This window comes from Monodon monoceros, unplaced genomic scaffold, assembly GCF_005190385.1.
Source record: "Monodon monoceros isolate NGI ecotype Baffin Bay Population unplaced genomic scaffold, NGI_Narwhal_1 Super_Scaffold_6, whole genome shotgun sequence".
Classification (NCBI taxonomy): domain Eukaryota; kingdom Metazoa; phylum Chordata; class Mammalia; order Artiodactyla; family Monodontidae; genus Monodon; species Monodon monoceros.
This window is the reverse complement of record NW_021703783.1, coordinates 74973079-74998780: the sequence shown is the minus strand read 5'-3', so window position 1 is coordinate 74998780 and position 25702 is coordinate 74973079. Positions and strand designations below refer to the sequence as shown.

Below are 25702 nucleotides of genomic sequence, written 5' to 3'. Positions count from 1 at the left end.
GCTATCCGTTTGCATTCAGATTCAGTTACTGTTCAGATCTGAGTGCCTGACCCATGTATTCTGCTGCCTAGCAGTATATCTCCAAGAGAGATCCCACTGTGCACAAAACTGCATGTGCCATCTGCCTGTCTCCCCTGAGGCACCCCCATTCACCTGACCCCCCCACATGCTCTATCTCTGTGAACGATATCAACAACTACCCCCTGTTAAATCTGCGAGCCGCCTTATTGCTTTCCTGTCCTGTACCAAATAAATCTAATCGGGTATGAAACGCTTTCCCTTAATGCCTCTCGAATTTGTCCATTGCCATGGCCTTAATTCAGGCCTGCATCATTTCTTACTAATTTGTAACTGGCCTCTTGTGCCACCTTGCAATTTGCTTCCCTATAGTGCAATCCATGCGATCTTTCTAAATAAAAAAATCTGGTTATTTCAGTTCCTTGATTAAACTCCTTCAGTGGCTCCTCAGTGCCGTTGGAATAAAAGTCAGACCTCAGTGTGTGAGGCACAGAACTCTCCCACACCTACCTGCCCGTCCAAGAAACCTCAGCTCTTGGTTCTCTCCAGCCTTAGACTTTCTGAGTATGTCTTGTTCTCCAAGACTCCCCTCCATGCCTTCTTTTAAAGAAAAAATAAATAAATAAGGTTTTATTATTTACAAACAAAGCGTTAACACAGAGTGAGTAAAAAAGCGTAGACTGCTTCTGAAATTCAAAAGGGGGAAAGTTGAGGTCATTAGGTTCAGGGGAAATGTATCTACCTCTGTGGTGTCTACTTAAAAAGCTGCCATTGAGTCCAAAAATAGTAATAACCTTGCATCAGATATACCAGACACCTAGAAACCTACTTCTACCAAAAAGAAAAGAAAAGAAAAGAAAAAGGCGTGAAGGTTCTGACAGTGCAATTGGACATGCCCTGAAGTAAACCAGGTTAAGTCTGCACCCCATATCGAAATCTCTTGTATCTAAGGTGGAGGCTGGAAGAAGCTTAACTGTCTACACAGTTGGCAGAGCACAGCCCCTGAACTATCAATAACTTTCCGGTCCTATTACACTTTAACCAGGTGACTGAAATGGGACTTGCCCTGGGGCTGGGAAAGGGCATTTGGTGAGAAAGAAGACAGGGACATACATTGAGTAACAACCAACAGCCTCTGCTACCATCCTGACTTGGTGTCCCACGATGATCAGTATTTTATGCTGCTCCACACCAGACTGGTTATTTCCTGCTATCTGCACTGAGTCACTAATTACAGAGAATTCTGGGTCTTGGTAGCTACAGTTACCCAAGGTTCACATTTTTAAGTACAACCTTCCATCTTGTTCTATTCTATTAGTAATGTTTGGTTGCAAAGAACAGAAATATCCAAGAACAGTGGTTAAAACAAATAAGAGTGTGTTTTTTCCTCACATAATATGAAGTCTAGAGGTAGGCTGGTTCAACTTCTCATCAGAGCCACTTGGCATGTTGGCTTTCATCCTCATGGTGACAGCATGGTGGCTACAGCTCCGGCATTACGTCTACATCTAGGTGAGAAAACGGGTTGGAAAAGGGTTCCTCTTGCCAACTGTCTCCTTTTATTAGGAACCAGAAACAGACTTTTACTTAGGTTTTATTCACCAGAACCATGATCTATGGACATCTGTGACTTCAAGGGCGGCCGGGAAAGAGTATATTTAGCACGGCATGGTAGAGTACTGAACAGAATTGGGGTTATGTTTACAAGAAAGAAAGGAGTCAGAGTAAGTGCATTCACAGCTAACAGGGTCTGTCATATGTTACATCAAATGTGTTTCTGTTGCCGCAGCTACTCAATCATATTTACTCTTGCCATAAACGCTTTAGTGTTGTTCTTTTTTCTCTTGAAATTCAGAAGTGTTCTAATACTTTTGCAAAGTGCTTTCTGCAGAATTCAGTTTTACACTGCAGATAACCCTGACTCTAAATGGACAAAAGATATTGGCTGGACTAAGTGTTTTCTGGAAACCATACTCCCAAATTGTACTAGTTTTTCCACGATTGAGCTATTTAATCAAACATTCACAATATATATGCAAATCTTGTTAATCTTCTGTTAATGATAACAGTCAGTCTGGATGGCCCGTGCTTGACACGGGAGCATTAGAATGACTCAGTGCACATATCTCTACTGCTTGCCTCAGTAATTCTTCACAATCGTTTAGTTTTATAATCTAAATTTGTTGGAATTAAACTTGAACAGCTCATAAATAGTATAATTAATTTTTGTTCCACTTCAGATCCAATTACAAATTGAGTTAAATCTACTGCTGTGTGTCCTCTCTGCTCCCCACATATTCCCTGGATCGCGATACTCACGCTGTTGCTGTTTGACTTTTCACTGTAGTCGTGTGACCTGGGAGGGCGTGCACCCCACCCCACCCGGCTTGTTTATCATCTGCTTAGCAGAATACCTGGCCCACAGTAGGTGCGCAGTAAGCCTTGGTTGAATAATTTAATTGCCAGTGACTCGACAGTCATTAGTTAGGTATCAGCAGAGGCAGTCCCCACTGGCCTGCTCGTTCCTGTGCGCCAGCCAATGTTTTATTTAAAAAGAAATCATAGGCTACACACTAAAATATGTCAGGCTGGATTTGTATATTTAGGCTCTCTGTGGTGTTTCCTGTTTTCCTCTGAAACACGTTTGTGTTTTGTTGTCCAGGCGCCCAGAAGAGAATGACTTTGTGATGCTATTTCCCAAGTCTCAGGGAATTGTCACGATTGCCCTAATTTGAGTCAGGAGCCTACCCCTGCACCAGGCAGGATCTGTGTCCAGGGGGCTGGGCTACTTGTAATGCACTTTCAGTAAACATTTAAATTGAGGTAGAAGCAATGCCTAGAAGAGAGGTTTGAGGCAGATAACCCCAAGGAACTGACAAGGCCACGTCAGCAGTTTTGCCGCTTAACTGCTTCGCCTTGCTACGTGTAACACATGCACACTCGAGTTTCATTGATTCATTTACTCAGGGATCGCTGAGCACCAGCTGTGGAGCGTGTGTTGGTTTTGTGATCTGCTGCTTACCTTCTGCGCGTTGCTTGTCCTCTCTGTGCCTCAGTTTCCTTATCTAAAAAATAAAGTGATGACACTTACGTTATAGGATGGTTTTGAGCATTAAATGAGATTTTATAGATACAGCCTGTATATATTACTTATAACATATATTAATGTAATATATAGAGAATATATTACATTATATATAATTGTATATAAACTTGGAACAGTGCCTGGAAGATGAGTATTCATGAAATGTAAGCTATCATGAGTCCATAAGTCTCTTTTCCACAATTAAAAAAACCCAAAAGCTCTTGACAACCAAAATTTCTTCATAATTTTGGCAGAAAATTCTGACCTGCTCTGAACTCAATGACTTTCAAAGCCTGACCCGAAAGGATGTGAGGATATTTTGAGGCTGTATTTAGCCACTTATGTGAATATTCACACATTTTGCTGCAGAAATATCAGTGTGGCAGATTACAGGATGCTGCCCCAGCTCCACTGGCACTGTCACATCATATTGTCATTTTCAAATGAAAAATTCTGAATTCTGAAACGTACCTGGACCCAAGGTTTCAGACGAGGGACCGTGGCCCTCTCGTTGTTTCCCGGCCTCCTCCTCAGCAACCACACTGTTCCTGGATGAATGGACCACAGTCTCTGCCTCGAAGGGGCTCAGAGTGCTGAGCGGGTCATGTCAGCGGCGTGTGTCAGAGGCAGCCTGGGGTCCCGGAAGCGCTCGGGATGGCCCTTAACTTCCATGGCTTGGGGATGGTGTGGGAGCTAAGGGAAGCATCTCAAAGGGGTGCCCTGGGAGCCCGTAAGAGGGAGCCAACCTTGTCTCAGAGGTCAGAGGAGGCCTCCCTGCCCGTGTTATGTCCAGACTGAGGCTGAAGAAGGACGAGTAGGCGTGGGGCAGGTGAGGAAGCTGCAGATATGTGGAACGGGGAGAGGAAAGTGCTTGTCGGGGGTGAGGAGGTGAGGGAGAACCGGCTCCTTCCGGGAAACTGGAGGAGAAAGCCCGCAGACAGATGGTGAGAGGGAAGAGGGTGGGTCCCAGGGCTAAGTCACAGTATGCCCAGAGTCTGGTCTCTCAGGGGAGACAGTCCTGGTTTACGGCTGTTGTCCCAGCATTGTTATGAATAGCAGTGTCTTTCACTCTCGAAAGTGCTCCTATTTGGACCATTAAAGTACATGATCCTCCCTACGTAAAGGCCAACATAGGGAACTGAGAATTTATCCTCAGGGAAGTGGGAATCCACTGGAAGATTTTAAACAATGCACAGTTTTAAAAGTTATCTGGGGCTGATTTGGGGCTTTGCACTATAAAACATTCTTTTTTTCTTCCTCTGCTGATCAGTCTCTTGGTCCCAAGGGTTCCTGGAATAGATGTCAGACCCAGGAAGATAACCCAGAGTGCTGGTGGCAGCCTGGCCTTTGCTGCCATAGGACAGCAGAACCCTTGGCCGGTCTCTGTGTGGACGTGAACATAGAAATAGAGCCGGGTCTGATGATCCTGTGGAGTGTACATGTGCTCTTTCCTTAGCTGAACTCTCAGGAGTTCCTGTGTTGTCTGGACTACCCTCCGAAACAATTGCAGGCCTGTCTCTGAAAAGTCAGGAAGGGTGGCGGCCTTTTCTTTCCTCTCTCCGCATGTCTGGCGTGTGCGTGTTGGCCTGCTAGCAGGCCCATGCCCAGGCGCCCGCCGTTCCCCATCTGACTTTCTTTGCTGGCCAGAGCTGGCAGCTGGCAGACACTGACCTGTCAGTCTCATGCTTTCAGCCAAGAAAAGACAGAGGAGAATTCAGGAAACCCAAGATTCATGTTTTACTTTTGTGTAGGATGCTTTCAGTGCCTCGGAGAGACACAGACTCACCCCTCTGGGAATTTCTTTACTCTTAGTTCTTATTTCTGTCACATTTTGAGCTCTCCTGTCTGCTGCTGGGTAGGTGGCAAGATAAAAGCTACACGACAGCTGTAATCCCCTTTAGGCCACACAGTGGGATGTAGTTGAAGGAGGTTTCGCGGTAAGCAGCAGATCAGTCCTCTGTGATTAGAAGGAACTGGAACTGTTCACAGCTGCTGACAAGGCCTCAACGTGGGCTGGTGTCCTCAACTTGATGGTGGCCATGAGGATGGGGGAGCTATAGGTGGGAAGTGGTTAACAGAGCTCCCCAGGGGCAAGCTGCCTGGGGCCCCATCAGCTGGCTCTTACCTGGTTGAATTCACCTCAGCTGCTAAACCTGGGAGGATGGTACCTGAGCGAATGGATGATCCGTCTCTCAGGGGCGGACTGATGTAAATGCACACGCACACACACACACAAAACACACATCTACATGCACCTACACATGCAGGCACACACAGTATTAAAATACCAATTTATTCACTCTCAAATCAAATACTTGCATTTTTTTCCCCAAAGACCAGCTAAGCTACAAATTAGGAGCCTGCTTAGTCATTTTATCCCCAGAAAACCGTGGTCTGAAGTCCAGTGCATCTGGGGCAAACTCCACAGGTAGTCAGACTGTGAGAACATTGTCATTTTAGACTGTCCCTACTACAGCCCCTCAAGGTACACTCACCTCCTATAGTTGAGTTTTTTAAACTTGGGATCCCTCGCCAGGCACTCAGAGCCTGAAAGCCCCATGAATGTGTGTGTGTGGCGGGGGTGGGGGGGAACATGTGTGTTTTTCTGGGGAAAGAATCCATAGGTTTCCTGAGATACTCATCAACCACCCCCCACCCAGAAAACAAACAGAAACATGTGGACATCCACAGCTGGCTAATAAATTGATACCCTTTGAAGTAATCATTTTTAATAGTGGTGCAGCATATACTTAAAGGGATGGCATGAGAAGATGGCGTCAGCTTTTCCACTGTTGTCCCTGAAATTGTACTCTGATCCCTACTTGTGCTTGCCACTCAGCATAACAAAGCCCTGCAGATATTCCAATCTGTCCTTCCCCCCAACCCCCCATCCCTTCTAGAGTAGCGAAATGGTTCTTAATTAGAGAAGAAATCGTTCAGTGAAAAAGGGAAGTATTTCCATTAAAGAAGGCTGAGATAGTTGGGCAAAACTTGAAGAGATGGGCTTCTAGAGTTGGAGTTATTGACCAAAGCCATATACTTCAAGGGTATCTCCAGATGGTGTTATTCCTAAAAGCATAATGTTAAGTGCTACCAATGTTCCCAGCAGAAGAATAGCATTGCACTTTATTAGCTAAGAAGGAGCATACTTTGCATTCTAGGATAAGATCCACGCTGTCTCTAAGGCAGCCATGCACAACGCTGATCTGGCAAACTCCAGCCAGCAGTGTGTGGTGGCTCAGGTCCCGCTTTGGGACCGCTGCTTCTTTCCGTGGATGCCTGATGTGCCCATGGACTTGTGAGTCTAGCCTGGCTGGAATTGGGCATTTAATGCAGTGTGACTCTGGGGATCTGACTCTTTCCTGTCTCCCCTTGTAGTTCACAGGGGAGATGTTGGCACTCACCCTACCTCTTCCATCTGATTTTGGCCTGTTCCTATTTACAGCTTCGCTGCTTCCGTTTCAGTAACAACAGATCTTAGCGATGCCAACCCTCGTGTGAAAATGATACAGGACAGTAACGATTACACATTAGTTGTAACTTAGCTTTAGTTTTCTTTGAAATCTTAGAGTGTTCTCCCTGAGAGCTGGGCTTATGAGAGGTTCTCACTTTCCACACTGTGTATTTTGACAGTATTTAGACTTTTCATGAACATGTATGATTTGTATGTGTGATTTGAATGAACGCAATTAAAACAGCACTCAGAACACCTGGTTTTCAACTCTGGCTTCAGCACTTGGGTCCACATGTGTGATGGAGAGAGAGGCAAGTTCCCTAGGGATGGGCAGACATTTCCTGTGATGGGCCCGGTAGTAAATACTTCAGGCTTTTGGGGCATATGTTCCCAGTCTCAGCTACTCAACTGCAGCTGGAGTGCAGAAGCAGCCATAGGTACGTAAATAAATGGAGCTGGCTGCGTGCCAGTAAAACCTAATCATAGGCACTGAAACTTGAAGTTCATAAAATTTTCACATGTCACAAAGTGTTATTCCTCTTTTGATATTTTTTAAACTGTTTAAAAATGTAAAAACCATTCTTAGCTCATGGGTCATACAAAAATGGGCCGTGGGCTGGATTTGGCTAATCCCTGGTCCTTATCCACTTACCACAAAACTAGGCTGCAATGATAGAAGTCTTAAAACTAAGCTATGATGATAGAGTAAATCAGTGTTTGCTTTTGGGCGTGAGGTGGGGATTGACTCAGAAGGACCAGCAGGTCGCTTTCTGGGGTTATGGCAGTGTTCTGTGTCTTGCCAGGGGTGTGAGTTACACAGGTGAATACCTTTGTCAAAACCAATTTAAGATCTAAACATTTCATCGTATACAAGGAAAAGGAACAGCTGTTGCATAACAACCACAAAATCTCAGTGCCAGGTAATAGACAATAAACATTTATTGCTCCCTCACATGTCTGTGGGTCAGCCGGGGCGATTCTGCTCCATTCATGTGCTTATTCTGAGCCTAGGTTGGACTGGGGTAGTTCTTCTCTTGGCTGCGGCAGAAACACAAGGCAGCAAAGTGAGCAGAGCATGAACATTTCAATCCCCCCCCCCGCCTGCCTCCCGTTGTTATATTGTTCAGATACAGTCTGACTGCAAGTGGCTACATATCCTAATTTAAGAAAATGTGACTAAAATGACCAAAGAAAAAAAGCTGCATCCCTTATGCATGAAACCTGACAAGTCTCTACCTTTGAGCGGATGGCAAATGTTACAGGACAGCAGGACATACATATATGAAATGATAGAGGCACACAACAGAACTGAATATAACCAAGTGCCAAAATATGTCTCCAGGTAAAACTAGGTTTCTGGAGAGCCCTCTATTGTCCATGCAATGGTAACAGCACCGGAGATGGTGCTTCCTCTGCCTGTCCCTCAAGATAGTGATGCTCTCACCCAGCTCATGCGACTCCCTCAGCGAACTCATCCTGTGCATGGCATCAACAGCCCCCTTTTGCTGCAGCCTGACTTCTCTCTTGAGCTCTAGACCCTCATTTCTATCTGTCTGCTCTATCTCCCAGATGCCATGAATGCATCCTTGGCTGAACTTGTGAACTGGTGCTTCATATTCTGATGTCAGTGAAACAACACCAATATCAAGCCAGGCATGCAGGAGTCATCCCAGACTCTTCACTCTCTTTCATCCCCAAATCCAAGCACTGCTATCTCTAAATGACCCATCCCCCATGTATCTCACAGATTCTTCAGGTTGCCATGGTCCTATTTCATGATCTCATCATTAGCCACCAGAACCACTGCAGTAGCCTCCATGCTCATCTCTTGGTGTTTAGCCTCACCCGCCCTAATCCTCCCTCCACTATATCCAGAGTGACCCGCATCTGATCCTGTCATTCTCTTTCCCATTTGTGTGTGTTTTTTTTTCTTTTTTTGCAGTACGCGGGCCTCTCACTGTTGTGGCCTCTCCCGTTGCGGAGCACAGGCTCCGGACGCGCAGGCTCAGCGGCCATGGCTCACGGGCGCAGCCGCTCCGCGGCATGTGGGATCTTCCCGGACCGGGTCACGAACCCGTGTCCCCTGCAGCGGCAGGCGGACTCTCAACCACTGCGCCGCCAGGGAAGCCCCAGCCATTTGTGTGTGTTTTTATCAGTAACAGTTGTCTCCAGAAAAGGACATTGGGGTCTAGAATGGGAGGCAGACTTACTTTTTATTATCTATCTTTTTATAGCATTCGACTGTCTTACCATGAGTAGGTATTTTTCTTTTGCAATACAATAATTAGAAAAAGAAAAATTAGAAGAATTGATAGCTGGACTTTATGACTCATTAGAGATGAGGATGAAGGAGAAGGAAGAGTGAGATGATGTTTGAAATGTGGAGCCTGAATTACTGGTGTAATTAGTGTATTAGTAAGTAGTAAGTAGTGGTGTTTGGGGAGCTAATGAACACGTGGATATTCTACAGTTATAAATTAAGGGCTTTATCTTCCGGTTTATGGGTCATAAGCTTCACCAGGCTGCACAGGCCCAGCTGCTGAGATCGCTGAATCCCACAGCTTCTTAAGAGCAGGTAGTGCTTTCTTACCAACCCTTCGCTGGGTCCAGGATAATCAATAAAAGCTGGTGCAGTAGTGAATTAAGTTTAAAAACCAGGCTTTGGACTCGTGAATCCTGACTCTAACACATACTAATTCTGTAAATTTGGGCAAGTTAGCTGACTCCTTTGAACTGTATTTCTCTTGTCTATGAAATGAGAAGTATTAACAGTGCCTCTTCCATAACAGTATTTTGAAGATTAAATGAGATATTTCATGTAAAGCTTTCACTACAGTGCCTAGTTCATATTATATCCTTGGTAAATGCTAGCCATTTTTTCTTGTATTTACTATTTATTCTTCCCATTTTCTAGATGATAAAATTGAGGCACAGAGAGGTTAAGTAATTTTCCCAAGGTCGAACAAGTGGTGGTGCCAGAATTCAAACCAAGCAAGTATGATTTCAGAGTCAGTACTTCTGAATTACTAAACTTTAAGGGAAAATACTGAGAGATTTGAATACATGATTTAAAAGCCGTATAGAGAAACATCATATAAATGATAATGGAGAAAAATCATGCCACATGTGTAACAGATAAAGCTTTATTATCCTTTACAGAACAGTTTCTCAAATGTTCATTTTGAGAAATGCTAGCTATTTTTGTTAATAAAGTATGTCCAAGAAGTAGTTTTCCCCTTTTTGCTTGAAAACCTCCATTGCACAGAAGGTCATGTTTTCGGTAGCTGCATTCTTGCAACAAGTCATATTGAGTTAAAAGTCATTTATAATTACTCCCTCTAAGTCTACTTTAAATATTATGTTACTCGTATTTTTTTCAGCCCTATCCCCTCACTACATCTCCCATTTCCCCCACCCCCCAATATTTTGTAGGCTTCACAGTTGTTTTTATTACATTTCATCTCGTTTAGTCTTATCCTGCCAGCTGATATAGGATGAAAATGTGGATGGGTTTAAAAAGCATTTGTATAAACCTATGGATTATAAAACCAGAATGGGTTATGAAGTCGTGTTATGGGGAAATCAATGACATTTTGAAGTCATAGAGTTCATTCCTTCAACAAATATTAAGTTGCTACATGTGTCAGTCACTGTTCCAAGTGGTACAATGAGCAAAACAGAGGATCTCCCCTTGGAGTTGACTTATTGACAGGGAGAATATAATAAAGGAGGTGATCTCGGTTGGTGATAAGTGAGAAAATCACAACTGAGCTCTCAAGAATGAACCAGCTGTGTGAACTTCTGGGGAAAGAATGCCCCAGGTGGAGGCAACAGCAAGAGTGAAGACTCTAGGGTGAGAGAAAGCCTTGCACATTGAAGGAGCAGACAGGAGGCCTGAGTAGGAGAATATAAGTGAGAGACAAGGCTGAGAGAGTTGGTCACGGCTGGGTTACACTGGGCTGGTAAACCATGGTAAGGAGGTATTCTGGGGTTTTTTTAAACATTAAATCTTGTATTTTTATTTAACTTCTCAGGAATTTATGTTGTTTCCCAAAGTAGAATGAGGAAGGAATGTGGGATAAAGGGAAACACTCAGACTTAGAAAGTCCCAGGTTCTGATTGAGATCCTGTCACTTTACGTATATCTTCTGAGCTTCGGTTTCTTTTTTTTTAAATTTTTATTGGAGTATAGTTACTTTACAATATTGTGTAAGTTTCTACTTTACAGCAAAGTGAATCAACTACGCGTATACATATATCCCCTCGTTTTTGGATTTCCTTCCCATTCAGGACACCACGGAGCATTGAGTAGAGTTCCCTGTGCTATACAGTAGGTTCTCATTAGTTATCTGTTTCATACATAGTAGTGTTTATATGTCAATCCCAATCTCCCAGTTCCTCCCACCCCCCCCTTCCCCCTTGGTATCCATATATATTTGTTCTGTACAACTGTGTCTCTATGAGCCTCAGTTTACACAGATGTAAAACGGAGATGAAACCAGCCCTGTTACATGGCAAGAAGACCTATATTTTATTTATTTATTTTGGGGGGTGGGGGTGAGTGGGTAAAGTACATTTATTTTCTTCTATAGGTGTTTCTTTTTCAAAAAAAACAAGGAAAAGGAGAAAAAGCTCCAGCACCCAATGTCCACTGGGCTTTAGTCCATGGGGAGGAGGTGCCCCACGTGCCTGGACCCTAGGCTGACCCCGCCCAGGGCGGAGGAGTGCCGCAGCTTCAACAGGGTGAAGCTGGAGAAGGAGTTCTGAGCCTGGATCTCTCTCTCCTGGGTCAGCGCCAAAAGGAAACCTTCCCTCAGCAGCTCCCAGCTCTTCCACACAGAGCCCACACACGGGATGGGGAGACCGATCTCCTTTTGGAACAAGACCGGGTCAATCTCAGGCAACACTGCCACAACATGTCTGCCCAGCATCTCCCCAGCCTTCCTGAAGATATAACAGGAAAGGGGATCTCCCTGCTGAGCACCTTCTGCAACTTTCCTGCAAAACCCAGCAAACCTGCATTTATCAAAGTCCCTGTACAGGTGGGTGAGGATTCCTAGCCTATCTGGCACCTGGAAATAGTTGAACATGGCCTGTTGGACACAGCCCCTGTCATGAGGAGCCGCCTCTATGTTGTCGATGGAGTCAAACACTATTTTCACTGCTTGGTGTGCAATCCAGTAGGCTGAGCCCTCATCTCCCATCATGTGGCCCCAGTCACCGCGGCCGCTCTCAGACCCATCGGGGTTGATGAGCCTGCAGTTGGAGCTTGTCCCAGAGATGAGCACGATCCCACCACCCGGTGTAACAGTGGCGATGGAGCCAGCGGCGTCGGTGGTGATTAAGTAGCTTTCACTCAGGTAGAGAAATCGGTCCCTCAGCTCCTCCATCAGGATCCGCATGGCGTCCTCCTGATCCCCACCGCTCAGGAGGGATAAGCCCAGGCTTCGTAGAGGCACCAGAGATCCACCCCTGCTTTCCGTTTGGCCCCGTTCACCGTCTCGTTGATCCTCTCCACACACTTGTCTGTCCCGGTCAGCCAGTGGTTTGTGCTGAGTCCTTCCACTTCTGCCAGGATCTGCACATCTTCTGAGAGTAAAAGGACCTTGGATCGTGTGCCTCCCCCCTCTACACCCCCGTAGAGCGCGGCCATGCTGCCGCTATCGCCGCCGCGGATCCCGCCGTTTGCTTTGTACCCACATTTTAATTGGTACTTATTTTAATAACCTAATTTAAAAATCTGGGATCGTATTTAAAATACGAAATACATCCAAGCTGCATGAATATATTTCAACAAGATCAGAAGCATTGACTGTGATTTTTTAATACAGTAAAATAGTGTAAATCATACCCACATATATACACATGCACACACACACCAGATTCCTGTGAAGATTAAATGATTAAATGAGATAATGTGAAATGGGAGGTATTCCGTTTTTTTGTGTTGTGTTTTTTTTAATCCTTATTTTTTTTTAATAAATTTATTTATTTTATTTATTTATTTTTGTCTGTGTTGGGTCTTTGTTGCTGGACGCGGGCTTTCTCTAGTTGCGGCGAGCGTAGGCCACCCTCCGCTGCGGCACAGGGGCTTCTCACTGCGGTGGCCTCTCCCGCTGCGGAGCACAGGCTCTAGGCACACGGGCTTCAGCAGTTGTGGCACGTGGGCTCAGTAGTTGTGGCACGTGGGCTCCAGAGCGCAGGCTCAGCGGTTGTGGCGCACGGGCTCAGCTGCTCCGCGGCATGTGAGATCTTCCCGGACCAGGGCTCGAACCGGTGTTCCCTCCATTGGCAGGCGGACTCCCAACCACTGCGCCACCAAGGAAGCCCTGTGTTGTGTTTTGATTTTTGTTTCTATGATAGGCTGAATAAGGGCCCTCCTAAATTATCCATGTCCTAGTCCCCGAACCTGTAAATATGTCACCTTACGTGGTAAAAGAAACTTTGTAGATGTGATTAAGTTAAAGATCTTGTGATGGGGTGATCATCCTGGGTGACCTAGGTGGGCCCAATGTCATCACAAAGGTCCTTATAAGAGGGAGGCAGGAGGATCAGAGAAGATGAGGGAGGCGCCACAAGCCAAGGAATATAGGAAGCTCTAGAAGCTAAAAAAGGCAAGGAAACAGACTCCCCTCTGACGCCTCCAGAAGGAACACAGCCCTGTTGACACCTTGATTTTACACTTCTGATTTCCAGAACTGTAAGAGCATACAGTTGTAAGTCACCAAATTATGGTAATTAGTTACAGCTGCAATAGGAAACTCGTATAGGTTTCTAACTCTAAAATGTGGTCGGGGGACTTCCCTGGTGGTCCAGCGGTTAAGACTTTGTCTTCCAATGCAGGGTTTGCGGGTTCGATCGCTGGTCGGGGAGCTAAGATCCCACTATGCCTCAGGACCAATAAAACCACAACATAAAAAAAAAGAATCAGTATTGTAACAAATTTGCTAAAGACTTTAAAAATGGTCCACATCGGGCTTCCCTGGTGGCACATTGGTCGAGAGTTCGCCTGCCGATGCAGGGGACAGAGGTTCATGCCCCGGTCCGGGAAGATCCCACATGCCGCGGAGCGGCTGGGCTCGTGAGCCATGGCCGCTGAGCCTGCGCGTCCGCTGCGGCAGGAGAGGCCACAGCGGTGAGAGGCCCGCATACCGCAAAAAAAAAAAAAAGAAAAGAAAAAAAAGGTCCACATCAAAAAATCTTTAAATAAATAAATAAAATGCAGTTGGAAGCTATTGAAGGGTTTTAAGGAGGGGAGTGATGGGATTGTATTTTGTTTTTAAAAGAATGGGTTTTGGAGAGGCAGAAACGGCATCAGGGAAGCCATTTAGGAGGTGGTGGCAGTAATCTCAAAGGAGACGTGACAGAGGCCCAGATTAAGGTGGTGGCGTGGGATGGAGAGGACCGAACAGATTTTGGTTACAGAGTCAGCAAGAATTGCTGATGGTATGGTTGTAGAGGTACAGAAAAAAGGAAATCAAGGGTGATGCTGAATTTGGGCTTTTGCAGTTGGGTGCCATTCATTGATATGGGGAAGACAGGACCAGAAATAGACTTGGGGGAAATTATGCATTCTGTTTTGGACATGTCAAAACTTGAGATGCCAATTAGACATCCAGGTCTATGTCGAATAAGCAGATGAATAAATCAGCGGAAGTCTCAGAGGAGAAATCTCCTGCGTGTCCCCTCACCCCTGGATAGGGCTTGCCCTCTCGCAGAATTTCTCCAGTGCCCCCGTCACTAACAGACTACCCGACTGACTGAACTTGACCCAGGGTGGCATTTCATTCCACGTCTTTATTTTTTATCCTGGGCTCATCTTTCATCGCCTACTCCGTGAAAGCTGAATGAGCAATTAGCAGAGTCTAAAATGAGGCCCAGTATGTTTGATAACTAAGGAGCGATGGATAACAATTTAGATTAATTTGGGCCCCGAATTTGGACGGTTATTTAGTGCTTTTTCAGAGAGCTAAATGGATTTCGTGAATTTTAATTGATGTTTAACTTTTAATTGTGTTCGCGTGGGGTGGCCAGTTGGAACCATGCCTAATAAGGCTGATGAGTGTACAGACATCTGCATGCAGCTTGCCTTCCAAGGGCCAGCCAGGGAGAGAAAGGCTTAAAGTAACAGGAGGAAAACTGCACGGAATGGATAACCTTGAAACACATTTATTTTGAGAAAAATGAAAAACTGTCACATAGTTTGGTTTTCTATTCATCTTAAATAATATGAGGTTTACTATTATTTCCTCTTGGTGTTACTGTTATTGATTTTTCCAAGAAAAGTGAACGTGTATTTGAAAAGGAGCTAGGTTGTTATTTACAATGGCAAGAATTCTGATTTGCATAAGCTTATGGTTCAGTTTGTGAGCCAGATCAACAAAATGTTCACTGAACGTCTTTCCTCTGTGAAGTACTTTGCTGAGCACTGAAGGGGGTATAGTAATTAGGATGCTTTTTGGCCGACTCATTGACTTAAGCAATAAAGAAATTTGTTGTCTTACATAAGAAGAAGTAGGGCAGCCTCCAGGCACAGTATGTCCAGTTTCTGCTGTCCTCTGTGATTCTCATGGCTCTGCCCTCCTATTTTTGATGGCTTCATCTTTAGGTCAGGAGCAAGATGGCTGCAGTGATTCCAGGCATCACATCCAGATCTGCTAATATCCAAAGGAAATAGGAGGGTTGTCTCTTCCTTGAGTGTCTGAACTGTGAAACAGTCTTTCCTAGAAGCCCCTCAGCAAACTTTCCTCACATCGCATGCACCAGGATTGGGTCCCATTGTCCATTTGTAAGCTAGTCACTGGCTGAGGAAATGGAGTTACCATAATTGGCTCAGGCCAGGGGTTGGCAAACTGCTGCTCCCCACCTGTTTTTTTTTTATAACTGAAATGTAATTGGCATAAGCCATGCCCAGTCATTTACAAAATGCTTGTTGTTGTTTCACAGTACAGCAGAAGAATTGAGTAGTTGCAACAGAGATCTTCTGGCAAAGGCTAAAATATTTACTGTCTGCCCTTTACAGGAAAACGGCCGACCCTTGGCTTTGACTGATCATCTGGGATGTATGGGTGTTGGAGAGTCAAGGACAGCAGCCACTCTAAACACAAAAGAAGTGTAGGATGTGGTCCTATTCCTCAAAGAGATTACTGGGGAAAATGATCCTGTAATATGTTAAGATTATCTACAGTTGCTGGTTACAGTTTACTACTCAAATGAAATGTGTCTCATAAATGCTTATAATTGGAAGGCATCTTCCCTTCCACTACAAAGTAGGGTGAAAAAAGCCTCTCCATCCATTTATCATGCTTCATTCCAAAGAAATTATAAAAATGAACCTCAGATAAGGAACACCTAAGGACTTAAAAGCATTTTTTTTTAATCTAGGAAGGCATAGTACTAGTATTAAAAAAGCAAGTTTATGCAGTTTTAAGAAATCATGCACGAAAGGAGGAAGAAGCAGTAATGTTAACAAATAGCCCAGTGAAGGCACTTCTCAACTCTTATTTTGCATCGCTTATTTCCTTTATGGCAATTGATCTAAAAACCAAAAAGAGCAGAGCAAGCATGTTTAAAAGATTAATGGATAGGCAACACGAGGGACCCTTGTGGTGTTAGAACTGTTCGTTCTGTATCTTGACTGGATACATGATTCTACACAGGTAATGATGTTGTACAGAAGTTCACACACACATACACACAAATGAGTACAAGTAAAACTGAGGAAGTCTGAGGAAGACAGGGAGATTTATCGATGTCAGTATCCTGGTTGTGATATTATACTACAGTTTTGGAAAAACCATTGGGGGAAACTGGGCAAAGTGTACAGGGATCTCTATCATTTCTTATAACTGTATGTGAATCTACAATTATCTCAATGAAATTTTCAATTAAATAAAAGATAAATGAGTTAAAAGGACACTGAAACCCTGGATAGATGGAGAGATGGTAAGAAAGCCCAGTCCGATTACATCCCAGATGTAAAGGAGCTGACCTTAGGGCAACTATTAGTAAATTTTGAGTAGTTGTGGAGAATAGGAGCATTGCCAAAAAATGGGAAAATCCTGTTCCATTTTTCACAGATGGTCTTTGACAGTTCTCTTAATCCCTGACAAGTTTAGAATAGATTCTCAAATAGATGACAGTAATTAGAAAAAAATAAAGAGATCACTAGGAGGGCTTCCCTGGTGGCGCAGTGGTTGAGAGTCCGCCTGCCGATGCAGGGGACACGGGTTTGTTTCCCGGTCCGCGAAGATCCCACATGCCGCGGAGCGGCTGGGCCCGTGAGCCATGGCCGCTGAGCCTGCGCGTCCGGAGCCTGTGCTCCGCAACGGGAGAGGCCACAATAGTGAGAGGCCCGCATACCGCAAAAGAGAAAAAAAAAAAAAAAAATTCACTGTGGTAACTTGACTCAGAGAATAATATATAGTTACTGAATCTTAATTTCAACAAAGCACTCACAAAATCCCATTTTGAATTTTTGAAAATAAGATTGTACAATTAGCTGGAGATAGCCCAGTGAGTGATTTTTGCTAGAGAATGTTGATTCTGTTGGTTTTAGGCCACACAAAAGGAAGGGTAATAGCAAAGAACCATTTTTATTAGGAACTTGGGAAAAAACATAGAGCCCATGGTCAAGAAACTCTCCTTTTGATTAAAAGGAGACTTCATTATGATAAATGGTAATTTAGTTTCAGAATTATATGGAAGTGCTGGAATAATGGGCCCAAACTAATAAAACTAAAAATATTTTTTAAATTAAATAGCAACAATTAGTCCTATATTTAGGTTTAAAGGAATAATCATAAACATGCAAGGTGAAAGAAGAACAGCTTCATGGCAGTTCATGTGAAAAAAAAAAAAAACCCAGAGGGATTTAATTGACGCTGTCATTGGCATAGCATGCAGACAACTGGGAGTCACCCAGGACTGACTATGGGCAGGGTCTGGGAGAGAGTGATAGGTTGGATTGGGGCGGAGTGGGCAGGGGAGGTCAATGGCCGAGGGAGTTGTATCCAAGGGAATGACCTATGACTGGATTTTGAAGTATCCAAGCCATAATGGACAGAGTTCCTTTAAGATGAAGAAAATGGTATCAGAAGCAATAGACGAGAAGGGCTGGTAGGAATTAGGTGGAAGTTCAGGATCGGACTCCAGCTCCCTTGGAGAACCAAGGGGAGCCCAACTCTCAGGGCTGCAGGAAGAAGTGAAACATTTCAATAAGACCAAGGGATGGAGCTGCACTGGGGAAAGTATACCAGGGTTAAGGGCACATCTTTGGAATCCGCAGAAATATTCTCTATCCCCTGCCCCCCTTTCTTCCTATGCGTGCCTGGGACAGGTTACTTGACATTTCTGAGGCTTGGATTTTGCGTCTGTTCAATGGGAATGGTAATAAAATCTGCTTCCCAGAATTGTTGGGAGAATTGAATGTGGTTTACTAAATGCTTAGCGCAGTTCCTGAATTGTTTTGTAGAAGTCCTGTCAGGCACTTTAGGCTCTATTTACAGATAGGGGAGCTGCAGACAAATTCCAGAACATATTTACCTATTAAGAGGGATTTCCTATTGCAGTGACTTTGAATCCTGTCTGTACGTTAGAATCATGGGAGCTTTTTAAAAAATACTGATTTTTAAAAGATACTCAGATCGATTGAACCAGAATCTCTGGAGTTTTTAAAGCTCTCCAGATGATTCTAATGTGCAGCCAGGATTGACAGCCATTGTCTTACTGTATCATCAATCCTGGTTGTCACTGACTCAGAGCCTCACCTAATCTGGAGGTGGCCACCCCGCTGGAGACAACTGGGTGGGGCTGTGGCCAGTGGCCAGTGACAGTCAAATCTAATCTTGAGATGATGTGACAGAGAAGGGAAGCTGCTAAAAATCAAACCCATAAGCACATTGACTAATATCATCCATCCTGAAAAGCACTGCATAGAGCAGGGAAAGCACAGGCCCCCTGAACTCTGAGCTGATCAAGGCACATGTGGAATGTTGATTCCATTTCAGGAGGACTCAGATGAGAGCAGACAGTCTTTTCCAGGCCTTTGGAGTGAGCTGGGAAGGGTAGCAGTGTCAAGACAGGCAGCCTATGCCCAGGCACTACTGTCTGCGAGAGCAGATCACAGGCACAAACATTTGTTGTGAATTAGCAGTTTGGGAAGAACACAGTGGATGGAGGGGAGAAGATAGTTCAAGTCCAGAGAGAAGAGCAAAGGGTCAAGAGCTGAGTTTGGATGAGCATTTGTCATGCTGCTGAGATATGAACATCAAAAGGTAGAAACAGAGTTGCCTGACAGAGATAGAACATGCGTGTGTTGTTAAAAGTCAGTTGAGAAATAAATTCCCAAGACACTGAGCAATTGGCACACTTCCCTGGGTCAAGGGCATATTCTCAAAGCTGCAGCAGAACACGCAGTAGGAGGTGAGCAGGGTGATGAAAACAACAGAGACCGTGTCCAGTGAGCAGTAGTTAAAGACCTGAGGATGTTGAGCCTGAAGAAGGCAGGATGGCTGAGCGGGATGAGAGCCATCTCAAGGTACTTGAAATGTCAGCTTGTGAAAGGGTGTTTTGGCCCATGGACTAGACATTACAGGGAATCAGACTTTTGTCCAGTAGTAAGAAACTGTTTTGGCATCAGGAATCGAAATTAGAATAAGAGTATGTTTTGTGAGATGGTGAACTCCCTGTCACTTAGATGTATTCGAGCTGACACAGTAGAAGAGTTACTAGTATGAAGTGGTGGTGGGGGAAGTACGTGGGCTTCAAGTCCCCCACTCTTAATTCAGCAGGCCTAACCCAACTTTCATTTGATTAAGGTATGTGGTGCATTGTAGGATGTTATTTTTTAAAGGGTTATTGCCCCTCTCCCCAAGTATGAGAAACTTGGATTGTTATGGTTCTTTGATTTCTATTGTGAGGAAAGAAACCATGACAAATATTTGGACAACTGAGGGATACTTGTTTGCATAACCAACCAAGAGATTCAAACATTTATGTAAATAAGGACTATGTTTTTTTTTTTTAATTTGGTTGCACCAGGTCTTAGTTGCAGCAGGCAAGCTCCTTAGTTGTGGCTTGCTGGCTCCTTAGTTGTGGCACGTGGGCTCCTTAGTTGTGGCAGGTGAGCTTCTTAGTTGTGGCATGCATGTGGGATCTAGTTCCCTGACCAGGGATTGAACCTGGGCCCCCTGCACTGGGAGTGCGGAGTCAACCACTGCGCCACCAGGGAAGTCCCAGGACTGTGTATTTTAGTGCCATGGAGAGCCTGTAAGTTTGCTTTTCTTGGTCTCATACTTTGGGAAGCATCATTGGGTACTCTGTCTTTAAGCCTTTTTAAGCTATTTCAATTCAACAAATGATTTTACTACCTAACAAATGTGAGGCCATCATCCTGTGTTTTATCTATTGAAAACCTTCTCTTCCCTAAACTTCTACATATTGGAAATTAATCTCAGCATCGGCAGCATCTTCTACATTTAAAAACAGAGTCACAGCACAGCAAATATAAACAGTGATGGCAGTGGACATCTATTGGTTGCACCCCAACATGATCTCTGCTTTCTATCTTCTTTCTATCTAGCCCCCATTGCCATTTAGGGAATCTGTGAGTTTCTGGGGAAGCTGACTGTACCTTGATTAGGCGGTAGAGTGTGTGCGTTAGGCTAAGCTAGTTTGTATATTATATCCCCCTTGCCACTGTGAGGGCAACATCACATGACCTGATCTAGACTGATCAGAGTGCATTTCTGGATTGTCACTGAGAAGGCTGGGGTAAAGGAGTATTCTTGTTCGACTTGAGCAAGAAATTTGAGGTCCTGGGAGCTGTAAGTGGTAGCTATCATGCAACTATGATAAGACTAGTTTCAGAATGAGCTGACACTAAGAATGACAGTGGAGAAAGAGAGAAAATTGGGTCTCTGGTGACATCACCTAGCTGCTAGATTAAACTTTGCCTGGAGCCAAAACTACCTCTGGACTTTCCAAATGTATTACTTCCCTTTATATTTAAGCCAGTTTGATTTAGGTCTTCTTTGACTTAGAGCCAAAAGATTCCTTAGTGATCAATATGGTGGTTATTTGGGGGCGGTGGGGTTATAGGTTTCATGTTATCAATCATTTAACTGTATTTGCTAAATTGTTTATAGTTAGCATGGGTTACACTTGTAATAAAAAATAACCAAAAAAGTCTACTAACATTTAATCATAGCATCCACATTGTCTGGAAGTTATTTATCTAGGAAAGTAGACATCCTTAATAGGGCTGAACCAAGACCCACAGCTAAGCGAACCTGTCTGTTGCTTCGAGTAGATCTCTGATGATACCTTGCACTACTGGTAATATTATACTACTGATAACTCACTGGTTTTTAAATTTACTTTTTAAGCAGTTTCTATATATTGGCCCACTCTTATCTAGTTGTTTTATGGGAGACAGAGATATCATCTAACGTAACTGCAGCTTCTACGACTACCTGGTTATTTTTTGAGCAGTGAAGGGACTCAGTGCTGCCCACCATTTAATATTCTCCTCCTCTTGACATGTAAAAAAAATACATATTTGTGGTCAATTTAAAATGAATAGATATAACAGTGATATAAAATAGATATAAATATATATGTAATATACATATATTTATATAAATATATATAAAATAGATAACTAGTAAGGACCTACTGTACAGCACAGGGAACTCTACTCAATATTCTGTAATGGCCTATATGGGAAAAGAATCTAAAAAAAAGAGTGGATATATGTATATGTATAACTGATTCACTTTGCTGTACACCTGAAACTAACACAACGTTGTAAACCCAAAAAAATTTTTTTCAAAAACCAATTTGCTGATAGTCAAAAATAAAGTAAAATAAAATTAATAGATATATAAAAATTTTAAAGTAACAAGTAAATTACAATAAAATGATAAGATAGGCGGACCCCTATAGAATGGGAGACTTAAAAGACCTTAAAAGACTTATCAGTCAATCAGTATATGTAGACCTTATTTGAATCCTGGTTCAAACAAACTGCTAAAAAAAAAAAAAATCCCCAAACTTAATTTATGGGAAATTTAAGCACTGGATATTTGAAGTATTAAGGTGATATTATTGATTTTTTTTTTAGGTATAATAATTGTATGGTCTTTATGTTTTTAAAGAAAGAGTCTTTGTCTAGTAGCAATACATAGCGAAATATTTACAGATAAAATAATATGATGTCTGGGATTTGCTCCAAAATAATGCAGGACAGAGGAACTTCAGGGGAAATATAGATGAAACAAAATTGGACATGAATAGATAATTGGTGAAGCTGAGTAATGGGTACTTAGGGGTTTATTAACCTATTTATTTTTTCTATCATGAAAAGTTAAAGTCTCCCCTTCACTGACCCTCTAGTGTTAATCAGCATTAACAATTAGACATTTTTTTCTCAGAAATTTTTCTGTGTATAAATTACAGAGAGAAAGAAGGGTAGTGAAGTTTTTGTTTTTGTTTTATTTAACTAAATAGAGTCACTGCACATGTTGCTCTACAACTTTCTCTTTTGGAGGGGAGGGGAACTTAATATATCATGGACATTTTGCCATTTAGTTTTATATTGGATCAGTTGATGATTTTTTTCCCTAAAGTTTTTTGCTTCTGTAACAGTGTAGCTTCTACACAGCAGGGGATAATTTTGGCTTTTTGTGGGGACTGCCTGTGTTTGAAGCCTGGAATTTCTGTGGGCTTTGATCAGAGTTTTCATTGCAAGTCTTGGGCAGCTCCCACTCTTCTGATTATGAATCTTTCCTGGCATAGGATCCCCATATGAAGCACTGGCCGCAACCCTCTCCATAGGATTTTGCTGTCAGACAGCAGTTGTAAAACCTGTTGGAAACTCAGCTCTCTAATGCCTACTCTTTGGGGGCCAAATATTTGTGAGAGCTAGAAAAAGCATTGTTGAATTCCTATTGCTTTTTTGTGATGTTACCTAATGTGAATTCTCAGTAACTCATGTACATCAATCCTTAAGAGAGAAGATTTGTGAGAGGATGGTTTGTTTTTTAAAAGAATAGAGTGTTTAAAAAAAAAAAAAAAGAATAGAGTGGATGAATAGGTGACCAGCCTTACCTCCATGATGGAGCTTTCTGTTGTTATCATGCTGGGAAGTTGACATAATTTAATTCCATTGCTTCTTGCAATATCCGCTGTTTTTCATTTCCCTTTTATCCCAATGGGAGAAAGACAATCTAAGCTTGGAATAACTTCACTTTCTCCCTTACCCTTGAGGATCACAGAGTATATCATGCTTTTCATGACATATTTTCAAAGTGCTTTAAAATATTGCTGTCATCATTTCATTCTCTTATCAAATATTTTCAGAGTAGCTACTTTGTGCCAGTCATAGCACCCAGCCTTTGGGAGCAGAGAATGCAAGATAAATCAGTTTTCACATCGCTGTCTGGGTGGAAATTCTGAGGTTGGTCATTGAGGAAGGATAGATCTATGATTAGTGTTTTTAAATAGGAATGTTTTGTGTATATATACAATAATGATAGGTACCATTTACTGATTCATTACCCTGTGCTAAGTACCTTTCTAAGAATTTTATACCAGTTGTCTCATTTAATTTTCATAGCAAATCCTATGAAGTATGTGCTCTTATTAGTTGCCTTTTGTAGATCAGGAACTGAAGCACAGAAAGATGAAATAATTTACTGGAAATCACAGAGCGAAAAAGTGGTACAATCTGGATTTAAACTCAGATAATCCAATTCCAGAACCTGTGCTTATTATGGAATTATTACTAAGAAATCTGTTGGCTCAAAAAAAAAAAACAAAACAAAACAAAAAAAAGAAATCTGTTGGCTCATTGATATATTGTATTAGCAGCTTCCAGTTTTTAAGAAAGAAAAAGATGGTTAATTATTGTTAACCATCAGTATCCCTGGAGTCCGTTGGATTTTCAAGCTGTGAAACATGTTGAAGAGTTTTTAAGATATGATATCATAGTGCAGTTGGGGATTAGAACTGATTTCCAGACTTATAGAAAATTGATCAAATCTTTACGGTGTGTCGGTACCTTCAGGGGTTGAAATTTACCTGTAGTGTGTCTAGAGTCGTATCAGAATGAATCTTATTCTGTCACTTGCAGTGTTGTTTGTGCTGAAAGGAAATCCACTGAGCTGTTATTTTGGCTAAGTCAATTTTACAATTCATCATGAAGTTTGCTATAATGTGTAAAAGTGTATGTTTCCCCAACATGCATAAGTGTGTATGAATATGTTTCAAATGCATGTATACATGCTCTGCTTTAAAAATATGAAAATCTCAGTACATTCCTAGATTCTTGTTTCGTATGGCTTGCACTCAGTGATTCTAAACTCTTTCAATTGGGAATCCAGCCTGAAACTAAGTACATGTTACTACAAACTAGGCTGTAAAACCTTCAATTCAAACTCATAGTCCCAGTTTACCTTTTCTTTCCTTCATTTCGTCATAATAACGAAGAGAGCTGTCACTCACTGTTGTTGACAATGTGTTAATCTTTGTATTAAGCACTTTTAACTGTATTCTCATTTAGTCCTCAAAGTAACTCTTTGAGGTAAGTCTTGTTATTCTTATTTTCTAGATGCAGAAGCAAAGCCTTAGATTACTTGTTCAAAGTCACATAGATATATGTGGGGACAGATCCAGGTTTGTCTGCCTCCAAGGTCAGTTGATTTCCTGTGTGGAAACATTGCTGAAGGAAGATGTTCTGAGTGCTGTGTACTTGTAGGAGTCTATGTTTATATGTAGTTTAATTTTAAAAGATAAACAATAGTAACTATAGCTTCCTGTGCACTAGTGAGGTATAAAGACATCAGAATTTGTATCCTAGCTCTGTTTAATATAATGACATTAAACAAATCACAATTTCTCTGGGCCTCAGTTTCCCCGTATGTAAAATAAGGATAATAATACTTAAGGTTGTTGTTAGAATTAAGTGAAATCACGGAAAAGTGCCAAGTAGTTTACACATGTAAGAAAGTATTAGCCAATACTCTCATCCCCCACTGCCCCCCATGAGCTCTTAAGACTCATTTCATAGGATTCAAATTAGATGCTGCTATGGATTTGGTTTAACAGCTTCCTTAAAAATTTAGGATATCATCTGATTTTTCACTTCATTCATTCATTCAAAGGACTTTTTACTGGGTCCCTACTATATCCCAAGCATTGGCATTGTTGCTGGAGGTATAAATTGACTCAGACTTGATCACAGATTATTCAGGACATTTTCTGGTTAGGATTGTAATCCAGTCTAACCCAACTACATGCTAACTGACCCCATGTAACGTGAACGGGGTCAGATTCGTCCGTGGTGGCCCAGACTGCTCTGCATAAAGAAATCTCAGGACAGATGGGGCATCTGGCATGTGTTGTGAGTTTGCATCTTGTCCTGTGGGGTAGGTGAGGGATGGGGGTGGGCTTAGAGTGGAGCCCAGGTGAGGCACTTCCCCAGACACCGAGCCCAATGGGTAGCCCTCCTGGGTTTGCGTCACAGTCTGCCCAGACACAGGAGGCCCCTTGCAAGTGTGTTTCAACTGGAACTGCCTGGGTGACTTTTTAAATCCCCCGAAATGAAAAGAACTGCATTTTCCTCTCAGCTCACCAAACAACAATAATGAATAATAGACTCTAGTCCATTTTGAATAGACTCTAGTCCATTTTGAATACATTTAAATTGTGTTTCTGCAAAATTTCACACTTGCACTCTTTTTTTAATGTTTCAACTGAACATACACACAGTTCTATAGGCAGCTGGAGTGGAGACAAAGGTTGCTCAGTTCAATAAGTATTTACTAAGCCTTTCCCCAGACAGGCATTGTGAAAGGTCAAAACACGGTCAACTCCAACCATAATAATCAAAACAACAACAAAACCTAGCTCTTTTTGATGCCACCCCTTCTCTTTGGGTGCTTTTGGTCCAGTCTTTGATGGTGCAATGCAAGAAAGTCTGAGACCATCCATCTCATTCCCCAGGGAGGGTGGGCAGATGAGAAGTCATCTGAGGCCTGGAAAGGTGTGAAGTGCACAGTTTGAGTGTTCATTAGAGAAAGCACTGAAATCAATTCTGTGCTGTCTGATAGCAAACATGTGTCACCTTCCCCACTCACCCACTA

General features: G+C 42.8%; 1 protein-coding gene and 1 pseudogene across 3 annotated transcripts in view; one reads left to right on the top strand and one right to left on the bottom strand.

Moving 5' to 3' along the window:
• Window positions 1-25702, top strand: part of TMCC3 (transmembrane and coiled-coil domain family 3) — a 350901-nt gene that overhangs the window by 124244 nt on the left and 200955 nt on the right. The gene's annotated exons all lie outside the window — the stretch shown is intronic.
• On the bottom strand, window positions 11024-12480 carry LOC114886129 (annotated as a pseudogene).